Below are 8,033 nucleotides of genomic sequence, written 5' to 3' on the forward strand. Positions count from 1 at the left end.
TATTAGTTGATGCAGTTTCTTCCTAGCATTGATGGTCTTTACAATTTGGCATGTTTTTGCAGTGGCTGGTACTGGTTTTTCCTTTCCCTGTTTAGTGCTTCCTTCAGGAGCTCTTGTAAGGCAGGCTTGGTGGTGACAAAATCAGCATTTGTTTGTCTGTAAAGGATTTTATTTCTGCTTCACTTATGAAGCTTAGTTTGGCTAGATATGAAATTCTGGGTTGAAAATTCTTTTCTTTAAGAATGTTGAATATTGACCCTCAATCTCTTCTGACTTGTAGAGTTTCTGATGAGAGATCAGCTGTTAGTCTGATGGGCTTCCCTTTGTGGGAAACTCGACCTTCTCTCTGGCTGCCTTACATTTTTTCCTTCATTTCAACTTTGGTGAATCTGACAATTATGTGTCTTGGAGTTGCTCTTCTCAAGGAGTTGCTTTGTGGCATTCTCTGTATTTCCTGAATTTGAATGTTGGCCTGCCTTGCTAGGTTGGGGAAGTTTTCCTGGATAATATCCTGAAGGGTGTTTTCCAACTTGGTTCCATTCTCCCCATCACTTTCAGATACATTAATCAGACCTAGATTTGGTCTTTTCACATAGTCCCATATTTCTTGGAGGCTTTGTTCATTTCTTTTTACTCTTTTCCTCTAAACTTCTCTTCTCACTTCATTTCATTCATTTGATCTTCAGTAACTGATACCCTTTCTTCCACTTGATCAAATTGGCTACTGAAGCTTGTGCATGCATTACATAGTCCTCATGCCGTGGTTTTCAGCTCCATTATGTCATTTAAGCTCTTCTCTATATGATTCGTTCTAGTTAGCCATCTGTCTAATCTTTTTTTCAAGTGTTTTAGCTTCTTTGCAATGGGTTCAAACATCCTCCTTTAGCTCGGAGAAATTTGTTATTAACAGTCATTTGAAGCCTTCTTCTCTCAACTCGTCAAAGTCATTCTGCATGCAGCTTTGTTCCATTGCTGGCAAGGAGCTGCATTCCTTTGGAAGAGAATAGGCACTCTGATTTTTAGAATTTTCAGCTTTTCTGCTCTGGTTTGTCCCCATCTTTGTGGTTTTATCTACCTTTGGTCTTTGATGATGGTGTCGTACAGATGTGGTTTTGGTGTGGATGTCCTTTCTGTTTATTAGTTTTCCTTCTAACAGTCAGGACCCTCAACTGCAGGCCTGTTGGAGTTTGCTGGAGGTCCACTCCAGACCCTGTTTGCCTGGGTATCACCAGCAGAGGCTGCAGAAGAGCAAATATTGCAGAATGGCAAATGTTGCTATCTGATCCTTCTTCTGGACGCTTCATCTCAGAGGGACACCCAACTTTATGAGTTGTCAGTTCGCCCCTACTGTAGGGGGTCTCCCAGTTAGGCTACTCGGGGGTCAGGGAGCTACTTGAGAAGGCATCTGTGTTTTCAGATCTCAAACTCTGTGCTGGGAGAAGCAATACTCTCTTCAAAGCTGTCAGGCAGGGATGTTTAAGTATGCAGAAGTTTCTGCTGCCTTTTGTTCAGCTATGCCCTGCCCCCAGAGGTGGAGTCTACAGAGGCAGGCAGGCCTCCTTGAGCTGCAGTGGGCTCCCCCCAGTTCGAGCTTCCTGGCCGCTTTACTTACCTACTCAAGCCTCAGTAATGGCGGATGCCCCTCCCTCAGCCTGGCTGCTGCCTTGCAGTTGGATCTCAGACTGCTGTGCTAGCAGTAAGTGAGGCTCCATGGGTGTTGGACCCTCCAAGCCAGGTGCATGATCTAATCTCCTAGTGTACCATTTGCTAAGGCCAGTGGAAATTGCAGTATTGGGGGGGGAGTGTCCCGATTTTCCAGGTACCATCTGTCATGGCTTCCCTTTGCTAGGAAAGGAAATTCCCCAACCCCTTGCACTTCCTGGGTGAGGCAATGCCCCACCCTGCTCCATGGGCTGCACTACTGTCTGACAAGCCCCAGTGAGAAGAACTTGGTACCTCAGTTGGAAATGCAGAAATCACCAGTCTTCTGCGTCGCTCCCACTGGGAGCTGCAGATTGGAGATTTCCGGTTTCTAAAAAAATTTTTCTTCTTGTTATCCATGCCAACTATCAATGAAAAGAGAGTCCCAGGGTTTCACAAAGAAGTGGTAAGATACAATACATAAGACTACTCTGGAACTTTTGCTAATTGTGTCTGTTTGCTAGAAGGTCACATCTCTTGTCCAAACCAAGAATTGAAAGAATATCTGGTCCACTGATCCATCTTTTGTTGTGTCAGGGAAATATGCTTTAAATAACTCCTTTAGTGAAGAAAGATGTCCGATGTTTTTGTCCTTTATTTTATCTCTAACACTGTAATTTTCATCACAAGTAAATGAATTGAGAAATTCAAATAACTTATAGCTTCCACAATCAAGTCTTTTCAGCTGACTCATTTGTTTCATTTACCTCACTATGATCCTGTCATGACTGTGAAAACATTTTCAATTTTGCCTTCCAGTTGTTGATTGAGAGTGTTACACCCTGGGGGAAAAATGCCACATAATACAACTTTGTGAACTAATCTTTATTATTAACATAAACAATATATTCACACATCCAGATTTTTGGCCCCTTTCTTGGTTTCATATTATGGAGAAGGCTAGGCTCTTTCTCTCAGCTAATGCAGTAAACATCTCTACTCTGCAGTAAACTTCTAAAATCATTTCTGTTTTAGTTTACATTTGTCACAGAAGATACAGACAACTGCTTGATTGTTTTATGTTACCTTCTTCTTCCCATTAATTTACCATTTACCAACCTGTTTAATGCAAGAGCTCAGACTTGACTGATGCAAATCAATGACTTTTTAAACACTTTGTCCCTCTGGTGTTTTGTGTGTAATGGAGCAGGCGTATTAGGATATTTCCATATTGCAAAATCAAAAACTATGTTACCTTTCTAATCAAATAAAAGTGTACTTTTAGAATAAAAAAGTTAATTTTTTTTTAAAGAATGAAAGAAAAAAATGCATACTTGTACCCTATTTAATGTTTATCCCCAACAGAATTGCCTTCACAGGCAGGTATTTTGATGCTTCGAGACAGTCTTTCATTGCAGTCTCAGACACTGCAATGAATTAGCTCTAACCATTTGTTGGTTGTGTTATCACCATGCATGCTTCAGAGAGGAAGAGTCTAATTGGTTTATCTTAGGTTAACTTGCATTCACACCCTTGATGTGGCAGAGGGTAATAACTTTCCCCAAACACCTATTTTGTCTTTCTTCCTTTCTAAAACAGAACTCCAGAGGTTTAGCTGCATACAGGCTCTGCACCTAGAGTCTATATTTCCTTTGCAACCAGGTGCGAGCATGTGACTTAGTTCTAGTTAATAGGATGTGAACAAAAAGATGTTCACAACTGTCAGGTTCTCATAAAGATAAAGTCACCTTACCAGGACTTGTTTTTCCGAGTCCCATGTACAGAAATATGAACATGTGGAACAGGTTAGCTGTGTCCAGTGTTGTTACAGCAAGTGAAAACAGTAGCCTGGGGATGGCGGAGCAACAATATGGAAGGATCAGGATCCTAGAATGACTTTCTGTAGCAAAGCTGATCTGCCAACTTGAAATGGCAAGTACTATGAGAAAGAGAAATTAACTCCTACCTCATTTACTTTGAAGTTTCTTTGTTACATCTGGTTACCATAACTACTATGTCCCACATAAGGAGGATAAGGGCACCAGATTTGCTGACTGTTCTTAACGTGAGATAATCATTTCTTCAAAAGAATTAGAAACCAAGAACCACTCCCTAAAATGGAATTCATTCTGGGAAACTGAAACAATGAATCCAGTACAGCTTTCACAGGGTAATAAATATATTGTGCAGCTTTCATAGAAATAGGCAAGTCAAACCAATTGCTGTGTTTGCCCGAAGATTATTTTGAGGACTTTATCCATGATATCACTCACTTTTCCCTAAAGTGTCCCTTACAACATTTTGTTTACAATGAAATGCTCAGAGAAGTTTTTATTCCCCTGAGAAAGTGATCTGATTTTGATTTTGACCAAAAAACTATGTGCATGAAAATGTTTCCCCCTTCATTTTGTACCAAGAAGTTGAGAGTTGAATTTACAGTTCAGGTAACTCTTATATTGTTCCTTATGGTATGCAAAGTAGTGTCCTTTTTAAGTTTTGGTCTTGGATTTTTAACCTAATTTTATTATTCTGGATTTTACTTTTAAACTTTTATATTTTAGCATTTTATTTTACATGCTTTTATTGTCCCCAGATTCAACTACTAAAAAAGATTGGTGGACTATAAATAAATGAGAAAATAATTCAACAAACAGAATGTTCATAATTTTAAAAGATATACATTCAACTTTTTCTAATTTTTCAGGGAACTTATCTATATTTTATTAATCACTACCAAGTTCCCATCCTCTTTCCAAAGTTTCTATATGTTTTCTTGATTTTCTTCCCTGTCAATCTTTAATTATAGTCATTTAGCCTTATGTTAGGAGCGAAGTGGGATCCAGGTTTTGTGGGACCTAAAGCTTATATAACATTGGAGACTACTAAATGCATAGCTAGGACTGAAGTGAATATTTACGTAGAATGAGATATGAAATTATAATCACAAATACGTTAAAAAGAAATTAAAAAGAAACCATAACCACAAACACAATGAAATCTGTAGAAAATATTATTAAACTGCCTATAGTATGTTCATGCAAGTATATTTTCAAATTGTTGATAGCTATAAACAATATTGTGCTTGTTTTTTTTCTCATTTAATACTCCATCATTATTTTCCCATGACATTTAGGATTTATTTTTAAATATAAATAATTTACTATTAAAAGATTTGAAATAAAAAGCCCCAAAACAAAACATGCTTGCAAGGATGAGGGGAAAAGAAAATGCTTATACATTGTTGGTGGGAATGTAAATCAGTATGACCTCTAGGGAAAATGGTATGAAAAGCTTTCAAAAAACTAAAAATAGAGCTACCATAGGATGCAGCAATCCCACTACTGGGTATCTATTCAAAGAAAAAGAAACCAATACATCAAAGGAATACCTGCGTTCACACGTTTATTGCAGCATTATTCACAATAGCAAAGATATGGAATTAAGTGCCCAGCAATAGACTACTAGATAAAGAAAATGTGGTACATATACAAAATGGAATACTATTTGGTTATAAAAAAGAATAAAATCACGTTATTTGCAGCAGTGTGGATGAAACTGGAAGCCATTATGTTAAGTGAAATAAGCGAGCCACAGAAAGACAAATACCTCATGTTCTCGTAAGTGGGAGTAAAAAAACGTGAACTCAGGGACCAAAAGAAATAACAGTAGATAACAAAGACTGAGAAGCATGGATGGGTGGGAGTGGGAACTGAAAAGAGGTTGGTTATGGGTACAAACATACAGTTAAATAGAAGAAATAAGTTCTAATGTTGGATAGCAGACTAGGGCGCCTATAGTTAGCAACAATATTATGTATATTTCTCAAAGCAACTAAAAAGAGCACTTTGAAATGATGCCAACACATAAAAATGATACTCAAGGTGATGGATACCCCAATTATCCAATTACATGCAAAGAATATGTGATTTTCTATCAGACATTCACATGCATTCCATAAATATGTAAATTATATGCCAATAAAAGAAAAAAGATTTGAAAATAAAATATAATTTTATATGTTTAAAATGAAATTCAATTTAAAATTCATTAAAATTGAAAGCAAACTGAAATGAATACATCTGTGGATCAAATTTGTGATATAACTACACGCTAAAGATAAGTAGAGCTATTACAATCCCTACTAAATGGAACCAGAATTCCTTGAGAAAATGGCTAATTCTAGGTCTGGGGCAGAAAACATATAACATGAGTCTAGGATGTGCCACAAAAGAGAAAAATTTCAAGGACTGATGGAGTTGTATCAGTTGGTCATGGAAGCAAACATAAAGGATCTCCACTGATCAAAGATGAGAAAAAAAGAATAAAAATTAATGGAAGTAATTGATTGAAATCAACTAAATAAAGCAAATTTCTATGTTCATAATGATGAAGAGAGGAGAGAGATGGAGAGAGAGAAACAGGTCAAAATTTAAAACTCAGTAAACATCACTGGAAATAACTAGAGTACCAAGTACTATTTACAGAATGGATAATTTAACATAACTGAACACTTATTGTGCCTTGAATATAAACTATAGTCCAAGAAAACCAAATAGTCATAGTTGATGAAAGAATGATATTCTTTATAAATTCCATCTAAAAAAAAATTAAGAAGCATAATAGAATTAGAAAATTACCCCCAATGCAGAAATTAAATCAGGAAACTATCATAAAGAAACGTAGACATCATATCAAAGATTAATATAAAATATTAAAATGGAGGGACCAGATTGTCACCACCTGAAATCACTGAGCAATCTCAGCATCACTAAATTGGGAACAACCAAATATTTCAGGCTTTTGATGTGATATCAGTTGAAGCATACAACACCATCTCTAAACATTCGTGGCAAAAATGTTGAGCCTAAATCTAATAAAAACTCTAGAAGTAATTTCCATTTAAAGAAAATATGGGAGGTGGAGGCACATGTTAACTCCATGAGGAACAAAGCAGACAAATTCAGAATGTGGAACATTCTACAGAGCAACTATTTTTGTTTCTGTAACAAGTAAATTGTACAAAAGAGGAAAAAAGAGATGAGTGGAAAGTGGGCTAAATTTCAGTTGGTATAAGGGCTGTGTCAAGTGTAACGTGTGATCTTATTTGGATACTGTTTGAAGCAAACTAACTGTTAAAAGGCACTTTTATAATTGAGAAAATTTACTTATGGACATTATCTCAAATAATTATTTTTATTTTCCTATAAATGATCGTTGCATTGCCATTGTATAAAAATGCAATTGTTTTACTTGTATAATGGAGGATGTAGGGATAAAAGAACATGATGTATAGAAATCACTTTTAAATACTTCAGTAGAGAAGAAAAGGAGACTAGATGAAGCAAATTAATGTTAAATTTAATTGATAAGTATATGAAAGTTCATTGATTATATATGAAAAATTTATAAGTCTGGCTTAAAATGCCATGAGACCAAATGTTTTAAAATAAATGGTTATTTTGGTATTCAAACAATACATTCTTACTGTACATAATATTAAAGTAAAAATAAAATTAAAATCCCCTGAAATCTGTTCATGGAGAAATTACTATTGTTGGCAACTGGATTTAATATTTATATGAATAAAATATTACAAAATAAAATGAAGTTTTAACTTGCTAGTATCCATTAAATCAATATCATCACATATATATACAATATGAAATTATCACCCCCAAAAGAACTATTAAGAAAATGCTTATCTAAAATGCTGAATTACCATTACATATACACTATGCTATGATAATTTCCATTGTTATGATTTCTTTCTAATTGGTCTTGAGGTCTCTCTATTGAGAGAGGCCTAAAGCCAAGATAAACAGGAGAGCCCTGACAGGGGAAAGTTAAGTTCAAGTGTGTGTTTCAGGTGAGGCACAATGAAGAAGTAAAACCAAAGTGCATGAAACAGAGCAAATTTATTACTCACTGGCCCCAGAGTGATTCAGTGTGCCAACAAGAGGCTGACTGGGAGATATGGAGGTGGCAGGGAGCTGGAGCTGTGGAAGTAGAGGAAGACATGGAGAGAGAGAGAGAGAGAGAGAGAGAGAGAGAGAGAGAGAGAGAGAGAGAGAGAGAGAGACAGAGACCTGGGAACTATTCCTTTATTAAGGTCCAGGGTGTTATCCCTTAGGCTTTCCCATGGGAATTGTGGATTAGCTAGTTTAAGGAAAATATTTATTTATTTATTTTTGAGACAGCATCTTGCTCTGTCGCCCAGGTTGGAGTGCAGTGGCCTGACCTCGGCTCACTGCAACCTCCATTTCCCGGGTTCAAGCAATTCTCCTGCCTCAAACTCCCGAGTAGCTGGGAGTACAGGCACGTGCCACCACGCCTGGCTAATTTTTGTATTTTTAGTAGAGATGGGGTTACAGCATGTTGGCCAGGCTGGTCTC

This window comes from Rhinopithecus bieti, unplaced genomic scaffold, assembly GCF_001698545.2.
Source record: "Rhinopithecus bieti isolate Rb0 unplaced genomic scaffold, ASM169854v2 scaffold_7604, whole genome shotgun sequence".
Classification (NCBI taxonomy): Eukaryota; Metazoa; Chordata; class Mammalia; order Primates; family Cercopithecidae; genus Rhinopithecus; species Rhinopithecus bieti.